Source organism: Macaca mulatta, chromosome 3 (genome assembly GCF_049350105.2).
Source record: "Macaca mulatta isolate MMU2019108-1 chromosome 3, T2T-MMU8v2.0, whole genome shotgun sequence".
Lineage (NCBI taxonomy): Eukaryota > Metazoa > Chordata > Mammalia > Primates > Cercopithecidae > Macaca > Macaca mulatta.
Genome location: NC_133408.1, coordinates 4,240,580 through 4,259,311, shown reverse-complemented (window position 1 = coordinate 4,259,311; position 18,732 = coordinate 4,240,580). Strand labels below are relative to the sequence as shown.

The window sequence follows — 18,732 nt, the reverse complement described above, 5'->3', positions numbered from 1 at the left end:
GTTTGAGACCAGCCTGGCCAACATGGTCAAACCCTGTCTCTACTGAAGATACAAAAATTAGCTGGGTGTGGTGGCGGGTACCTGTAATCTCAGTTATTCAGGAGGCTGAGGAAGGAGAATCACTTGAACCTGGGAGGCAGAGGTTGCAGTGAGCTGTGATCACACCACTACACTCCGACCTGGGCAACAGAGTGAGACTCCGTCAAAAAAAAAAAAAAAAAAAAGAGAGAAAGAGAAGAGAAAACATGAATACAAGGCTCCACACGCCACCAGGGACCTAGGACCTGTCTGTTTTTCCAGCCACTCCTACTGGGGTTTTAGTGGAGGTGCTTGGCTGCTTCATGGTTGCAAGATGGCTGCTCTATCCCAGCCTTTAGTCCCTTCTCGAGGCAGCGAAGGGCACAGGGAAAGGCATGCCCCAGCAGAGTCTGTTTCTTTTGAAGCAGCTTTCTCCATAGCACCCCAAACCAAACCCAATGCTCCTCTCTGCACTGTCACGTGCACTCCTAGATACAAACGAGGCTGGGGATGTAGGGCTTTTAGTTGGGCATTGGAGGGGCTACAGTGGAGGATGGGTATGGGGTCATCCCCAGGAGTTTCGGCAGTGGCCTCTGTGAGTGACCTGGGGCTGCTATGCTAATTACCAGGGACTTGGAAACTGAGGGCAACTGAAATTTACTCTCACGGTTCTGAAGGTCAGAAGCACAACGTCAAGGCGTGAGGGGCCTTGCTCCTCTGAAAGCTCCGGAAGAGGGTCCTTCCTTGTCTCCTCCAGCTTCAGGGGGCTACAGGCATTCCTTGGCTTGGGGCCACATCACTCCAGCCTCCGCTCACTCCCTCTGCAGTGGTTTTCTCCTCTGACCGCATCTCTGTGTCTCCTCTTCTGTTTGTCTCAGGTCCCCTTCTGCTGTTCTCTCTTCTTTTTTTTTTTTTTTTGAGACGGAGTCTCGCTCTGTCACCCAGGCTGGAGTGCAATGGCGCCATCTCACTCACTGCAACCTCCGCTTCCCGGGTTCAAGCGATTCTCCTGCCTCAGCCTCCCGAGTAGCTGGGACTACAGGTGCCCGCCACCATGCCTAGCTTATTTTTGTATTTTTAGTAGAGACGGGGTTTCACCATGTTGGTCAGGCTGGTCTCAAACTCCTGACCTCAGGTGATCCACCTGCCTCGGCCTCCCAAAGTGCTGGGATTACAGGCGTGAGCCACCGTGCCTGATTCTCTTATAAGAACACTTGCTATTGGATTTAGGATCCACTCAGATAATCCAGGGTGACCTCATCTCTAGATCCTTAATTTAATAACATCTGCAAAAGCCCTTTCCAAATAAGCCCTTTCTGGGGGTCAGGATGTGGATTTACCTTCAACCCTCTATAGCCACCTTCCCAAAACAGTCCCTAAGATCCAGTTGCTGGGCGCCTGCTATACGCGAGGTAAGGGGCTCTGGTTGCTGTCTCAACAGCCCTACCAGGTGGCCACCGAAACCCACTTTACAGTGAGGAAAGAGAGGCTGAGGAGCAGGATGCAAACCTTGAACCTCAGTCCATGACCTTTCTCCTACTTTCCACCCCGATTGTGCAAGAAAGGTCTTTGCAAACTGATCACAATGAAAAAATATTCCTTCTTATTCTCGTGCCCACAAGCCCAGCCCAGATCCCATTTCTTGGTGTTTTGTTTGTTTGTTTTTGTTTGTTTTTGAGACAGAGTTTCACTCTTGTTGCCCAGGTTGGAGTGCAATGGCATGGTCTCAGCTCACTGCAACCTCCTCCCAGGTTCAAGCAATTCTCCTGCCTCAGCCTTCCAAGCAGCTGGGATTACAGGCACCCACCACACCTGGCTAATTTTTTGTACTGTTAGTAAAGATGGGGTTTCACCATGTTGGCCAGGCTGGTCTTGAACTCCTTACCTCAGGTGATCTGCCCGCCTTGGCCTCCCAAAGTGCTGGGATTACAGGCCTGAGCCACTGCGCCCGGCTCTCCTCGGGTTTTTTAATCGTTTGTTCGTTTGGGCGAGCACGCACGCTAGCAGCAGTGAATGGTGAGGCAGGGCTGTCTTTCTTCTTTCCAGCTCTCTCCCTGCTCAGCTCCTCCTCTTGGCCTCGGGTCCTTCAGAAACCCCCCGAAGTCCCCTGCAGGGGTGGACACATGGGCTGGTGCTGTCTGAACAGGGCCACCTGGAATTCCCAGCTGCAGCCCAGGCCTCCTGCCGACCCCGGGACATCAGGCCTTGCTTCTCAGTGTCCCTCAGCGCCGTTTCAGGGCACCCCTTCCAGGCTCTGCTCACTGAAACGGGGCCTGCTCTCCAAGCTGCTCAATTTCAGAAATCTTCGGCAGCTTGGGGACATTCAGGGCCATCCTGGGCTCCCAAAGTCACAGCCACCCACCTCCAAGAAGCCCTGCAGTCCTGCAAACCAGAAGGAAACAGTATTTATTCCCTTACCCGAGCTTCCACGGGCTTTGCTTCCCTCCATATAGGAGGCTCCTTTGCTGAACAGCCCGGCCTGCTACCTGCGGACAATGCCACTGGCCACAGCCAAGTTTCCACACCAGGAGGCTGTGGGCTGGGGGTGGCGGCAGTGGGTCCTGGGGGCCGCGTGGAAGCTTCTCAGAGGGAGGGCAGCTTTTAGGGATTTGATGGTGAGATGTAGTTGGCTTCAATTTTCTAAATTGATCCTTCAACTCCAAAGTAAAAGGAAAGCACGAGTTCCTGCCACGTGCCAGGTGGGGCTTCTGCTGGGCCTTTTCGGAGACGGTCATTAAGTTCTTTTCAGCTGCTGCCAGTCAGAAGCCGTGGGGCCCCACTTCCAGGCTGTGATCTGCCATTATCTGTCATTAGCAGCTGTACCTGCAGAGGACTTGAGGTTCCCGGAGCTGTCCCAAGGACCACACGCCAGCTGCCTGGCACCGCAGGCTTTGCTCATGGCCTGGCTCTATGCTCTAAGGGCTTGCTGGGGGACTGGGTGGGGCCCTGCTCCCTGAGGGGCCTCAGAGGAAGCGATGGAACAGGTGTCTGGGAGAAGGGTCTGAGATTGTCCACTCCCCAGCCAACAGGCTTCCAGGGTCAGTTGGAACACCACGTTTCTTTACTCCAGGGGCCCCTTCTCCCTTGGTGGTCCTGAGGAAGCCAGAGCCACGCATGTCTTTAACAGCCAGCACCCACGTGTGTCCTTTAGCTCAACAGCGCTGATACCACGGGGACCAGCCTCCACGCTCACCCTAGCTGGTGGGGGAGGAAGCAGGGTGCAAGCTGGGGTGCGCAGCTCCTGTCCCAACAAAGAGGGGCCTCTTTCCACCAGCTCATGGAAGGACCACTTTTCCCATTCGTTCCTGCTCCTTACCATCTGCTGCTTCAAAATACGAACAGGACGCTGATGAGCAAAAGTAACAGAGGCTCCTGAACCAGCTGAAAGCAGCTCCCTTCCTCCCTGGGGCCACCCCACTGGCAGTCCTGATGTGCAGAAGGCACCGAATGGAGAGTGAAGAAGAGAGACAGAGGGTGACGGGCACGCACACACACACACACTCTCCAGGCCAGAGCAACACACATCACCAGGGAGCTGCCGGAGGGAGGGGGCACCCCAGGCTTCTGCCCTTCTTTCTCTCTTGAAGGTGGGGGCAGGGGGCGTTTTTGATGTCACCCAGCATAAGCAATCCTGCCCTCCCATTTCCAACTGAGACGCCAGAGCTTCCCTCCGGGTTGGGGAGAGGGAAGAGGGGGGCAGCTCCAGGCAACCCGAGTGAGGCTCCGCTGCTGCTTGGGGCGCCCAGGCAGGTCCCCCACTGATGAGCCAAGGAGCTGACTGATGCCCACCACATCCATCCTGCCCAGGCATCACCCTCAGCCCCTTGGAGTAACCGTTCCTGACCTCAGAAGCCCGATGTGGCCACGGGCTGTCCCATCTCTCCGGGTGAGGGGGGCACACACCCGCCGTGGCACTGGCCCTGGGTGGGTCATAGTGCTTTCTGCTGGTGAAGCGCATCCCTGGGCTCCCCCGGCGCGCCTCTGGTGGGGGGCTGTGGTCAGGAGAGCGAGTCCCTGGGCTGCTGATGGAGCAGCCTAGGGTTTCATTTATTCATTGATTGATTGATTGATTCATTCATTCATTTCTGGCTTGGATGCTCCACCCATCAGAGCTTTTAGCCTTTTGTCCACACTTCCCGAGGATTGGTTCCAGGGGTCTGCTGGAAGCTCCAGGTCAGCTGCATTGACCATGATACCTCCTGGGCCTCCGGGGTCTTTGGGAGCCCGTCTCCTCTTCCATCATTGTCCCCGAAGCTGCCTTTCACAGGGGCCTTGAGGGCTAGACTCATCAAAGCTGGCACTTCCCTTACTGTCCACACATAGTTACCGGCTCCCCAGAGGAAACCACGAAGGGAACAGCCCATGCTTGCAAAGAAGGGCACGTGGCCTTTTAAACCCTCTGGTCACCTTCCAAGCCCCTTTGGCCCAAAGAGTGCTGCAAGCGGGCGTGTGCCTGGCGGAGCTACACCCTGCTGGCCGCCCTCCAGTGCAGACCCACCGTGCAAGACTCGGCCCTCCAGAGACCGTGCCCCCTTGGTGGAGGTGTCCTCGGGAGCCTCCTGGGCTTCCTTTCTCCATCTGCCTCCTTGAGTGGAAGCGGCGGGCCCCAGGTGAGGGGCTCCACATGGCTGGAGGCTGAGGAGAGGCACCTGCTTCCCATGGAGGGAGGGGAGGCCTCCTGTCTGCACAAACCGACATTGCAAATTGGTGGCCAGAGGCAGCGGGTGTTTGCTGAGCTGCTGGTGCCTAGACCAGGTGATTCCTGAGTCTCTGGCGAGGGCTGGGGCTGAACAGAAGGATTTCAATTGCTCCCTTGAAATATTTAACCTTTGCTTCCAGCAATCAGAAGGCCAATGAAACCAGGAGAGAAAACACCAAGGTAACAGGAGTCTTCCAGAACTGCGACACGATGTGGCCTGGAGGGGCTGAGCGCCTTTTTCTTCTTTCTGCTGTTCTTGCTCTTGCTCTTGGAACAGGCACAATGCACCAGACCGCAGACAGCTACTTCCGATACGCAGAGATGCCCATGAAATGGAAGTGCCCGTGGAGGATGGGCTCACAACGGGCACTCGATGAGCGGAAAGTGGATTTGATGAAATTAAGCCTGGGGCCAAAAATGCTAAAAGGTAAACGCAGACATGGCGGACCAAAGATCTCTAACTTTTTTTTTTTTTTAGAAGGACACAAAATTAGATAAGGGCAATGCCCCTCAGAATTTCTGGTTCGTTCTTGGGGTTCCAGCCTAACACCAATACTTTTCTCAACAAGAGCCAGAACACCTCGGGGGCCCTGCTGCCCCCAGGCCAGGCCGGGAGTCCAGGCTGGGGCATCTTCCGTCCGCCCCACACCTTCTCATAAACGTGTTTTCTGCGACGGGGTGAGACCAGCACTGGCAAAGGCAGCAGCTGCAGACCCTCCACAGAGCTGGGCACTGATTCAAACAGAGAAGCCAGGAAGCTCAGACAGCGAAGGAGGAGGAGACACAGAAACAATCGAGGGGAATTTGTTTTAAAGGAGAGTAGGGGAAATGTAGGTGTTATTTCTCATCAAATGAGTGGAATACATTAAATTGGAAATAAAGTCATAATAAAGATTTCTAGAGTAAAAGCTGCCTTTGGGTGGCATCGGGGATGGCCTCGGACAAGGGGGAGTGTTGGCACTGTGTCAGTGAAGATGCTTAACAGAGACCCCAGACCATCACGGAGCAACTCAGAGATGCCCCCTGCCGATAAACAGCTGGCGCCTGCCGCGGTGCCTGGGAAACTCAGACTCCGTTCACCCTGTGGCTCTGCCATCCTCACAGTGCAGTTTCCACGGCAACCCCACGAATGCCTGCAGGCCTGGGCATCTGGAAATGGGTGTCCAAAGTCACGTGCAAGCGGCCAGCGGGCTCAACAACAGGGAAGGCAGAGTGTCACAATGGCAACAGCAGTAACCACAATAACAAGAGTGGCAGAGCTGAGTGCCGTCCCCAGCGTGCCGGGCGCCGAGCTGAGCTGGACATCGTCTCACTCACGGCAGGAGCCTGCCCTGCGGAGGAGGACGTGGGAGGCGGCCAGTTGTGTAACTTACAAAGTTCCCCGGCCAGAAGGACATGGAGTCAGGACTCCAGCCCGAGATGAGCCGCTGCAGAGTCCGCACTCCCAACCCCAAGGCCAGAAGTTCTTAACCTCCACCAGGACCACCTAGGAGCTGTTTGAAATGCAGGCCTCCGGGACCCATCCCCACAGCTTTGATTCTACAGGTCAGAAATGGAGCCACGAATCTGCATTTTTTTTTTTTTTTTTTTTTGAGACAGAATCTCACTCTGTTGCTCAGGCTGGAGTGCAGTGGCGTGATCTCTGCTCACTGTAACTTCTGCCTCCCAGGTTCAAGTGATTCTCCTGCCTCAGCCTCCCGAGAAGCTGGGATTACAGTCATGCACCACCACTCCTGGCTAATTTTTGTATTTTTAGTAGAGACAGGGTTTCACCATATTAACCAGTCTGGTCTCGAACCCCTGACCTCAGGTAACCCACCTGCCTCAGCCTCCCAAAGTGTGGGATTACAGGCGTGAGCCACTGCGCCCGGCCTCGAATCTGCATTTTGACAAACCCTCCCGATGATCTGAGGATGGTGGGCCTCGGAGCACACTGAGAAACGTCAGACTCTACCCCAGACAGGTCTGGTTTCACAGGGAGGGCCGGGCCACCCCCTACTCACCGGTTGGATCAGAAAGTCAACAGTAGGACTCCAGGCTCGCTGGAATTTGGCCATCAGCAATGCTTCCAAATTTGGGGCCTGGCACAAGCGCAGAGACACATCTATCTCTGCACCTCACTCATCTCCTGCCGTTCCAATTCTCCCCATGTCCGCCAAGGTGGCCACCGCCATTGCGGCCACTTCCCAGTTTCTGGCTGGATCTGCCCAGGTTGGGCCCCCAGCTGGCTGCAAATGCTGACGGGGAAATCGAGGGCCTTCCACAGGGACACGCCTCAAGCGGTGAGGAGGGGCCCAGTGTGGGAGGTGTTGTGAAGGCAGTCAACAGAGCCAGCTGATGGGCTGGATGTAGGTGGGAGGGGACCCCCAACTCCGTGGAGATCCTGGGCTTGTGGCCTGAGTGGCCGAGTGGGCTCCAGTCCTCCTGACTGAAGTTGAGGCAATGGAGGGGGAAGAGGTGCAGGGGCTGGACCCGTGAATTAAGAGCTGGCCACTAAGTGGAGGTGCCCATTGACACCCAAATGGGGATTCCCTGCAGACTTGGGATACATTTTATTACAAGTTTATATAATATTACAATATTATATAAACATTCATTGCTTTTATAGTAAGAAAAAAAGCCAAACCTTCTAACCATGACTTTTTACAAAGAAACAAACTCCTGGCTCATGTCTGGAATCCCAGCACTTAGGGAGGCCAAAACGGGCAGGTCACCTGAGGTCAGGAGTTCAAGACCAGCCTGGCCAACATGATGAAACTCTGTCTCTACTAAAAATACAAAAATTAGCTGGGCGTGGTGATGCACGCCTGTAATCTCAGCTACTTGGGAGGCTGAGGCAGGAGAATCCCTTGAACGCGGGAGGTGGAGGTTGTAGTGAGCCTGGAGGGAGTCAGGGCCAGGAGGGAGACCAGGGGGTGCCCATTGAGGCTGTAGCCAGGGACCCCACTTCTCCCAGGGTGGAGGCTGGGGTGCGGGGTTTGCCCTGGCCTGAGAGTGATTGAGCCTGGGAGAGCCTCAAACGTCCCCGCTGGCCATCCTTGTGTGCGGGCAGGATCTGTCGTATTATCCCCGAGGGCCCAGCAAGCTGCCTGGCCCTGCTGCTCCCTCTCGGTCCCAGACCTCGACGCTGGGACTCCCAGGTGTGACTGCTGTTTGGGTTTGCCTTCATCAGCACTGGGGTTGATCCCCCCAGAAATGGGGGAGTCCCACGTGCAGAGAGAATGCCAGCCAAGACCTGGCAGGAAGGGATGGACCCTGGGGGGAGCCAGGGAGGGCTGGGGGTGCCAAGTGGGCAATGATGGCTCGGGACTGGGTGTGGGATGGAGGCCATGGAGGAACCAAGCTGGGTTCTGAGCAGGCGAGGCCGAGAGCCAAGACCCAGGAGTCTTCGTGAGTCCCGCCCCCTTTTCTATAAGGTGCAGGGTGTGGGGGGCATTGCTGTGAGCCACAAGCAGCCACACCCCAGGAACAGGGGCCCGGGAGCTGGCCCTGCTCCCTGGATGTTCACTGTGGACCCTGTCAGGGTTGATGATGGGGCTGAGAGCTGGGGGACAGAGACCACTGTCCCCAGAAGTGAGATTACCGCACGTCTCAGTCCGTTCTATCTACTGTAACGATGTACCATAGACTGGTGGCTTCTAAGCATGGATATTAATTTTTCACAGCCTTGTAGGCTCCAAGGCTGAGCTCAGGGCACTGGCAGGGTTGGGTTCCCGTGAGGGCCTGAGGCTGGGGTACAGACAACATCTTTCAGCTGTGTCCCCATGTGTGGAAAGACTGAGGGAGCTCTGTGGGGCTTTTATCAGGGTGCAAATCCCACCAACACGGCTCCACCTTGAGGATCTCCCCACCTCCCAAAGGCCCTGCCTCCCAATGCCATCATGATGCGGTGAGGATTTTAACAGATGAGTTTCTGGGAGCACCAACGTTCAGACCATAGCACCCGGCAGGTGCCACATCCCCCACCCTGGCCACTGGCAGCTCAGGCTTCCCTGATCTCCTGGGTACCAGTAGCCCCTAAGTAGCTGACTGGAGGGGGACAGCCAGGAAGGTGATGGTGGCCCCAGGAGGCTGGCTTTAAGGACAGAGACCAATGCTACCCATGCCAAATGCCACCAGGGCCTGGGGGCTCACGCTTACCCTGACAGCCTCGAAAAGCACCCTCCGCCGTCGGTGCTCCAAGGGTTCGCAGCAGCTCAGGGTATTGGAGAACTTCCTGAAGGCCGGCTCTGGAGAAACTGTCATTTTCCCACGTGGGCCAGGAGTGCCTGTGTGGCAGGAACAGGTCCTGGAGATGCCACGATCAGGCGCAGCTCTGTTGTCTGGAGAGCTTCCTCCCTGGTTTCTGGCCCCTCTCACCTTGGCATGCTTGCCTAGTGCTGTTTTGTTTACAGCTGTCTTTCTCCCGGAAGAAAACCCAACACACCTGTAGACGCCTCCCCTCTCCCTAGATGAGAAGAAAGCCGTGGTGGGGCACGCCCTCGAAGGGGGCCCTGCTGACCTGCCCTCACGTGGTGTTTCATGGTAGATGCTGGAAAGCCGGGTCTAGCCCTGTCCTTCCCCTTTGCACATCCTCCTGGGCTCCCCTCCCCTTCCCAGGTTGGAAATGCAAGGAGAAGGAAATGAAAGACGAGGGGAATGGGTTTCCTTTTTGTGCCTCTGGTCTCTCCGGGGTTTCTTCCAGTCTGTGGAATTGCAAGCCCATGACAGCTCCATGCACCACAGACCCCATGGGCTGTGGTCTGTGCCAGAGAGCACAGTGAACCATGGCCTGGCCAGTGTGGCCTGTGCGAGCTGGACTCTGGTCTGGCCATGGCCTGGCCAGTGTGGCCTGTGTGAGTTGGACTCTGGTCTGGGGGACTGCCCGGGCAGGGCTGGGGGCCAAAGTCCACTCTGAGAGTCTGCGTGTAGCTGGAGTTTGGCAGCCGGCTGGGGTGAGCCGCTGCTTGCGGAGTTTCCTGAAGAGCCCGGGATGCCGATGCTGGGACAGTCTCAGCTCCTGGTTCCTCAGGGCTCCAGTCCCACAGATCCATCCACTGCAGGGCCCAGGGCCTAGTGAGCCTTTGGGACTGCCCTCCCTCCATCCTGCATGAGAAGAGGGTTAGACGGGCAGCCTTGTGGGGGCAACAGGACACTGGCTAGCTTCTTCCTTGACAAAGCAAGGGTATTTTTGAGGCTCTCCCTCCTAGGTGGGGAAGCAGTGACGTACACTTCTAACGGGGTACCCTGCCCCCCCACCTCCCCACTCCCTGCCTGGGCTGTCAGGTGCATGTGCCGGAAGAGTAGGAAGCAGCCAGGCCGGGCACGCTGTGAGCAGGCCGATTCCTCACCTGGGACCTGCAGCAGTGATGGTTTCAGGCACCAGCAAAGGGAGGGGCGATGCTGGAGCTCCTGGAGCAAAGTGGGCGGGGGAAGCTCTGGACAGCGGGATGTGCCAGGGACATCCAGGCACCAGGAGATGGGCAAGGCAGGAAAGGCAGCTCTTCCACACAGTCCTGCCGGTTCCACACTTGAGGTAGGCACAGCAGTGTGCTCATCCCCCATCCCGAGCGGAGCCCTTCAGTAACGTCCAGGAAGCTATGGCACTGGGTCAGACGACTGTGGCGTCCTGTCACCTGGGAAGCAGGAAGTTGCCCTCCTCCCTCCGTCTGCTCTGCTTGGTGGAGGCTCCTTTTCTACAACTTTCCATGCCTCAGGTGCCACAGGAAACAAATCTGACTTTGTGGGGATCCTATGGGAGCCTGGAGCGCTTGCCAGAGCAGCTGGGAGCTCGGTGTTTCTGCTGCAAATGGAGGAAGTTCACAGAGACCCAAAGTGTGAAGGCGAAGCATGCACATGAACTCCGGGCTCGTAAGCAAGTGACTTCCCTTCCCTTGGGGACCTACACGCAGACAGGCCGGAGGAGGAGGTGTCCTGACCATGCAGACATGCCCAAGGGAGGAGGTGTCCCCACCACAGACACCAGGTGACCGGGTGTCCCCACTACAGACAGCAGGTGAGGGGGTGTCCCCACCACAGACACCAGGTGACCGGGTGTCCCCAGCACAGAGACAGCAGGTAAAGGGGTGTCCCCTCCACAGACACTAGGTGAGGGGGTGTCCCCACCACAGACAGCAGGTGAGGGGGTGTCCCCAGCACAGACACCAGGTGACCGGGTGTCCCCACTACAGACAGCAGGTGAGGGGGTGTCCCCACCACAGACACCAGGTGACCGGGTGTCCCCAGCACAGACACCAGGTGACCGGGTGTCCCCACTACAGACAGCAGGTGAGGGGGTGTCCCCACCACAGACACCAGATGACCGGGTGTCCCCAGCACAGAGACAGCAGGTAAAGGGGTGTCCCCTCCACAGACACTAGGTGAGGGGGTGTCCCCACCACAGACAGCAGGTGAGGGGGTGTCCCCTCCACAGACACCAGGTGACCGGGTGTCCCCAGCACAGACAGCAGGTGAGGAGGTGTCCCCAGCACAGACAGCAGGTGAGGAGGTGTCCCCAGCACAGAGGCAGCAGGTAAGGGGGTGTCCCCTCCACAGACACCAGGTGACTGGGTGTCCCCAGCACAGAGAGAGCAGGTGACGGGGTGTCTGCACACAAATGCTGCTGGGTGCTCATGCCGGGAAGTACTCTTTGGTCTCTGGTAGGTTAGGGGCTCTGCATCGGTGTGGCTGAATTTGCGGAGGTGATATTTCTCTGAGTTGACTTAATTTCTGACCTCCTTGGTCAACTTTCATTCACAGTCTGTGTATTCCCAAGAGCAGGCGGGAGACTGTGGGGCTGTTTGGAGAAGAACGTGTGTCCTGGGTTTGCGCCTGGCCTGTCATCCTGCCCAGGTGAGGGCAGGTCCCTGAAAGTCCCCTCCAAGTCACAGGCGTGACATTTGTCAAGAAGGAAGCAGTGAAGCTTTGGGAAGAGTGAGCTTGGGGCGGAATTCATGCCAGGCAGAGACAGCCATGGCCAGCGTGGGAACCACCAGGTGGCTCGCTGGGGAGGCCTGCGTGGGGAGGCCCGGTGGCGTAGGCACCGCTGGGGTCCTCGTGTCACAGCTGGGCCCTCCGTACACGATCACGCGCTCGGTGCACGGGCAGAGCATGGATTTCTCCGCCTGGCTCTGGGTTATTTCACTGTGGAGTTGTCAGGTCCTGCCCGTCCCGTTCCCTGCGGTGGGAGGATCACTGGAGCCGAGGTGGTGGGGTAGTCTCCTGCCCCTGCTGTGGAAAACCAGCGGCCTTGCCAGCTCAGGCTGTGTCCTCACCACCCTCCCGGGAACCTGCGGTCCGTCGTGACGAAAACAAGCCCTGTGGGATGAGGTCTGGCTGGGCTTCTTGGAGGTGACCCATCCCGTTTTTTTAGTCCCCTAAAAAAAAAAAAAAACCAAAACAGTGTTTCAGAAATGGTGGAATGCAATGTTTATAGTTAATGAATTAACGTTTAGCTCATAAAAACACAAAGCGGCCTAACTGTGCTATTCAAAACAGAATTATAGGATTTATTACAAATGTGACTTTGTGGTTCACGTGGCTAACGGGCCGAGTTGAAAGGCATCAGGGGCCTCTTGTCTTTCTCCAGCTGGCAGCGCCCAGAGGCTGTGTGTGCCTTCGGTCCTGGGTGAAGGCGAGCCCGGCCCTCGTGCAAGCCCTGGCCACTCCCCGGCAGGCCCTGGGTCTTGCCTTTGTCTTCTCAGGACCCGCCAAGTAACCCAAAGTCCGCTTAGAACTCAAGGCTCACCCAGGTGAGCTGGCCGGGGCGTTTCCTGTCCCTCCCCATCGGATTCTCTCGTGTGGTCCTGGTGGTGCGCTCAGCCACCCGAGGGGCCACCCTCCAGCCCACTGTCACAGCCAGCCTGCTCTGTGGGGGCCGGAAGAGTCTGCCCCCGTCCCTAGCAGGTCCAGCCAGCAGCAGGATGAGGCTTCACCCAGTGGGAGCTGACTGATGTGGGGCATCCACCTGTCTGCCCGTGTTCCCAGGAGCCCCCGGAGCCTCCACCTGTGGCTGCAGACTTTGCAGCGGGAGCTCCGGCTCTTCTCTCCGCCAGGGAGGGCGTGCCTTCTGCCTCAGTGTGAACACCATTCATAGGGAAGTGTTCCCGGCCATGAATGAGGAGAGAGTTATGTAACACGTGCAAAAATAGGCTTACGCTCAAGTGTGTTCCAAGGGTAGGAGGAGAGATCTTTACTTAAGCTCCGCACGAAGTGGTTTGGCTTCTGTCAAATGGAATCCTGGGCGACACTGAGCAGATGTTCTGCTTGCAGAGGACAGAGGTTAATTGAATGAATTGGTGAGCGGGCTGCTGGGCGGTGCTGGGCCACGAACATCGGTTCTCACCGTGCGCTCGCTCCCCTGCAGCCCCCACTGCATTGAGACTTGCTCTTCGCTTAAGCGTGGTGTTTGGTGCTGTCTGTCCATCTGGATATCTGCCCACACACCCATCCATCCGCACACTCCTCTGGGGGCGCAGGGTAGGAACGTGGGGGTGAACAGCCTGACACGGAGAGGGGGTGGGGTGGGCAGTGACCCACTCCAGGCCAGGCCCAAAGATGGGGCCAGCAGGACGGGGGTGCCAGGCTCCAGTCTCCCCTTTGGTGCTCTCAGGTGGCAGCTCCCTGCCACCTCCCTGTCTCATGGCCCCTCCCATTTTAGCTCATCAAACACTGGCCATGCATCAAGGTGGCTCCCTAACCTCTCCCACAGCTATCACTGAGTCCCCACAGACCCCAGGAGGAAGGAACTGTGAAGATCCCCATGTTACAGAAGGGGAAGCCAAGGCACAGGAGATTGAGCATGTCACCCACGTCACACCAAGTCGGGATTTGAGCCTGAGCAGCCGGCCCCAGAGCCTGGCCCTGCCCGCGTGGGGGAGTGGCGAGCTCCCTGACCCGGGAAAGCTGCGTGTTTGTGGGAGGCAACTTTGGCGTGGGCTCAGGAGATGGGAGGCAACTTTGGTGTGGGCTCAGGAGGTCTGGAGCGCTGAGGGGCCATCGGCCACATGACAGAAGTTCTTATTTCCTAGGGATAAATGCCCAAGAGTGCAATTGCTGGGCTGTGGTAATAGAGTTAGTTTTTAAAGAAACTGCCAAAGCCTGGCCTACCATTCTTCCCTTCCCAGTGTACCCACAGGCAGTATCATTTTACATTCCCAGAAGCAGGATATGAGTCTGTTCTTTAATGCACAGATATTACTGTTATTATCTTGCTTGGGATCAAATTGTACATGCTGTTTTATAATGGGATTATTTCCCTTGATATGATCTTATGAGCATTTTTCACATGTATTTTCTTACAACTCCTTTTAAATTGCTGAATAATGCAGCACGTGGATAAACAGCCCCAGGGCCCAGTCCCACAGGGCTTACTTAAGCGCGTGTCCACTCCACGGCCGCACCTGTGCGTCTGCTGCGGGACCTGGCGGGTGCGATGCTAGGGGTGGGGCACGTGCTGGAGTCACCGAGACTCAGTCCTGCTCTGTGGGACTTACAGCCGTTCCACAGATGAGCACGTTGATCACAGACCACGAGTGCTGTGGGCGAGACCACACACGGTCCCGAGCAGAAGCCGTATTAGGCTCAGGGAGGATGCCCACCGGTGTGATGTCTGGGCTGAGGTCTGGAGAAAATGTAAGCATTCAGTAGGCAGCGGAGGGCTAGCTGTGCACGTTCTATCTTGGTCAAATCTAATTTATCTAATGATTTGCAAAAGCAAATAACACGAGCTCTCTGTCCCGGGACAGGGACACAACTGTTCACTGTTGCTTACTGTTTTGTGCCCCTCACAAGCATGAACTGGGCATGACTCAGGCATTTGCAGAAAGAATGGCAAATGTCACACAGAATATCACTGTATACAGGAGGTCTTTGCACACAGCTCCAATATTTTGCTTAGGGGTCAGTCTCTGGAAGTTAAATGGCTTGTTGCTAAATGCTGCATACATTTCCAAGGTCTAGATACTGTTCTAAACCTTAGTGACTGCTGATTTACATTCTGGACTCTAGACTTGGGTGAGCAACTTCTCTAGATGGCCATACCATGAGTGTCTTACCAGGGCCTCAGGGGCTGTCTACCCCCTTCCCTCCTGAGCTGGGCCCCCAAATCCTAAGGCTGGGTGTGTATGGCCAAGTGCAGATGGGGACAGGCTCTGTGTTCAGGAGCAGGACCTGATCCAAGTTTATTACCAAATTAAATACTCCTCCCCGTCCTCGTCTTAGATCAAGGCACAGGATTTGTTTGGAGCCTGGGGTGGGGAGGGAGGTGGAATGGTGGGAGGGTTTCTACGTGGGGTGGAGAGGGCGGGGTGCTCCACTCCCCAGCCTACAGGCAGAGGCAAAAGTCAGTAGAGCTTGACTTTGGTCTCCCTGCTCTGGCCCTGCAGATGGATTCCCACCAACTGATCAGCCTTGCCAGGGCTTTCTGGGAGCCTGTTGGGTGGGAAGGAGCTCCCACAGCAGTGGTGATGGAGAAGGTCCCAGCTCTGCAGATCCTAGGTCCATGAGACAGATACAGATGGCTACAGGGAGAGTGAAAGGTCCAGTAGCCTCTGAAGGACAGCAGGGCACCATCTGCCCTCTCACCTGGCAGGGGCCCAGGTACCTGATCACCGAGAGGCAGGTTTGCACCCAGCACCTGTCTCGAAGGCTCCCCCAACACACTTACCTCTGTCTTTGCACACCAGCCCTGGGCAGTGTGGCAAGATGGTTCTGCACAGACACAGGCTGATAGTATTGTGGTCATCAAAGACGGCCCCCTCAATTCTCCCTCCCCAGTGCAACCGCAGACTGCCCCTCACACTGAGAGATAGAGTGTAAATCTCCGCTCCTGGATTCCCCGTTCATGGCTTTGACTAAAACAATGCAGCAGAAGTGACATCCTGAGATTTCCACACTCAGATCTTAAGAAAACTGGGCTTCCACTTCCGGCAGATGGGAAGCTGGCCGCCATACTGTGAGGGAGTCCAAGCAGCCACATGGAGAGGCCCAGTCTGCAGAGGACCAGGCCTCCCACCAGCAGCCCAGCTGAGCTACTGTAGGAGTGAGGCCATCCCCGCACCCACCAGCACTCTGGGAGCAGGAGAACCCCCAAGTCAATCCACAGGATTGGGAAGGATAAGAAACAGTTGTTTTAACCCCCCAGTCATTGAGTTCTGGAGTTGTTTGTTATTGAGCAGTGAATAACCGAATCAGAAATTGATGTGGCAGTGTTCTTTTAAGAATGTAACTTAATTTAGGATTTCAGATTTTGCTCATGAAGCCCACTTGTAAGGAGTGTTCGCCCAGTTTCCAGAAATGATTCAACCAGAGCCTGGAGACGTGGGTCACCTTCCTCACTGTGAAGCCAGTGACTCTTCTCGGATTGAGTCTGGGCCATTTTCACAGCAACAGCATCTGTCAAAGGCCCAGTGGCCAGGGCTTTCCCCTCCCTGGAGACCCACCTGATTTCAGTAGCTCCTTGGGGACACTGCGTTGGGGCCTGTGTGAGAGGCCCCCATGACTGCCTTTGGAGGGTCTCTCACAAGCTCAGGCAGGACGAGGGGACGGGCTTCCCAGAGTTGAACTTGAACCTTCAGGTCAGGAGGGTCTCCCTTTTCCTCTGGAGCAGGCCCCACTGGAAACCTTACTGCAACCAGGACTTCCCTGCTGGCCCTTGGCCCTGGACAGGGGGTGTCCTCCCTGGTGGGTCCTATTGTGTTTGCAGTTTCCAGCACACTGACCTTGGCCCCCCACGCTGGGAGCCACGGTGTGCACACACAAGACGACCTTCATCTCCTGCTTCTGCTTGGCAAGCTACCCAGGAGGTTTTATTTTCCACCGAAGGTGCTTCTTGATTGTGAGAGTCCCTGTCCATTCAAGACCCTTTTAAAGCCCTGCTAATGGCTCCCCAGAGCCCCACCCGCATCCCAGCAGCAAGCCCACGCCAGCTGTTCTTTTGATCTCGAAAGGCAAAAGAGGAAGTGGAGAAAGGCTGTTTGCAGGCCAATTGTGCGCACAGGTGTGAGGGAGCAGTCCAGCTTCTGTTCCGTCATTTCCCCGTGAGATTGGTCCTTCTGACTTAATCCTCCTCCTGGGCCCTCCCCTGTGCCCCCCTCTCGGAGCTGGATGGTGGCTGCCCTGTCAGGGTGGAGTCCTCATCGAACCTGGGACTCTCAGATGGGAGCAGGAAGGGCCGGCGCCCCAGCCACCTCGGCCCCTCTTCCAGAGGGCACCACAAGAACCCAGATGGCCACGGCCGTCTCTGTCTGGGGAGAAGAGTCCACGTCCACGACACACTTCCCTGAGTGTGATCCCCTCAAACTCCCACCATGCCCACTCAAGGTAAATGCTGCTGTTACTCCAGCTTTCCAGAGGAAACAAACGCAGGGAAGGCGCAAAATACAACGCGACTCACAGCCGGCCGCTGGTAGGAGCCAAGGTGTTACTGGGGCCACGGTGCCCTCGGCCCGTGCCTGGGTGCTGACGCTGTCCCTGCCGCCTTCCTCCCGGCAGCCGTGACCCCAATCCACATCGGTCACCAGCAGGGGCAGTGGTGGGCCAGGGTCTGGCTCAGCCTCACTGTGCCAGGGCCCCTCGCCCTACAGAAGGAGCTGGGACATCCTCATAGGGTTAGCCGGAGTGTCACGGTGGACACAAGGCCCCAGGCAGTGTCCCCCTGGAAAGCACCTCCGAGGGTTGCCGTGACCCCCACACCATGTCCTGGAGGAGGGGCAGATCCCCCCGAAGAGGGGACACAGTCTCTCTTCCTAATCCCGGGCATCAGCTCTGATTCTGTTTACCAAGACAGACCTGTTCCTACCCTCCCGGGCTTGGCCTCACTCAGAGAAGAGGGCAGAAGGAACATGAGGGCATGGCACCCTGGAGGGCACAGTGAACATGCCCGTGGGCGCCCCCCGGCCGGGGTCCTCAGGCTCTGGTTTGGATTTGTGTTATGAGTGCCCAAGGCACACATATTAGGAGTGAGAGCTTGGACCCCTGCACTCTCATCCAGGCACCTGCTGTGAACTGGGCACCCCCAGGAGCCATCAGACGGGTTCCCAGGCTGTCAGGAGGGGCCTTGGTGAGAGGTGCAGGGGCCGGGCGCTTCGTGTCTGCCCTCCTCCCTGCAGCCCACGCTCCAGGCCCAGGTCAGAGGATTTCTTCCAGCAACCCCTCTGGGGCACGGGGGAGGCCAGGCAGGCTGGGGCTGGGCAACTGGTGCACAGGACACTTTTGGGGAACAGCGGCCCTCCGGGAAGGCCGGGCCCAGGCAGCGGTGGCTGGCAGATGGCCACTTCTAGCATTTGGATGTGAGGTGTTGGTAAATGAGCCCCTGGGAGACACTTTTTTTGGGGAAAAACAAAAACCTCCATATTTCAAATTGCACAAGTTTTAGGCTGACCCCCCTCCTGGTAAGGGGTCTGCCCGAAGGTTCCTCAGGCTTTGAGCACGGTAACCTCCCCACAGAGGCCAAAGCCCCTGCCAGACAGCAGGAGGGCTCTTGCCACAGAGTCCTCTTAGGGAGGGCCAGGGCCACTGACTGGCCTCTCTGCTCATGGAGCGTCCACACACACCCACCCACAAGGGCCCGCCGGGCAGGAGACTCGTCGAAGCTCCAGGCACACTGGGCTGCCCAGCCCATAGTGTCCCCATCACCTGCCGCCTCTGGCCGGGGTACAGCCTTTTAGCTATGGCCAGACCTGCTCTGCAGGTTCCAACAAGGCCTCATGCCCCAGCCATGGTGGTGGCATCCCAGCCAAAAGGGACAGGAGCTGAGCAGGGGCCTTCACTCCCTCGGGCCGCCCCTCTGGCCTCCAGGAAAGCGCTGACTGCAAGGCCAAGGACGGCGCTCTGGGAATGACAGCGAAGCTCGAGTTGTTGCTCCAAGACGTGGATCTGGTAGGAACAGAGTGGCCGTTTTTGGAGCTTCTCCCCTGCAACGTGAAGGCAGGAGCAAGGGCAGCTGTCCTGCTCAGCTGAGGCATGGGATGGCCACAGCATCCCTGCAGAGCCCACCAGGATGCACTCAGAGCTGGCTTGTCCTACACACACCCACA

General features: G+C 57.1%; 1 long non-coding RNA gene across 1 annotated transcript; it reads left to right on the top strand.

Annotated features, from left to right (window-relative positions):
• The first annotated feature begins 6,288 nt into the window (after positions 1 to 6,288).
• Positions 6,289 to 12,089, top strand: LOC144339633 (uncharacterized). Its single transcript, XR_013414881.1, has 3 exons — positions 6,289 to 6,386; positions 7,558 to 10,864; positions 11,259 to 12,089. It is a non-coding gene; the product is annotated as an uncharacterized LOC144339633 (long non-coding RNA).
• The last annotated feature ends 6,643 nt before the right edge of the window (positions 12,090 to 18,732 follow it).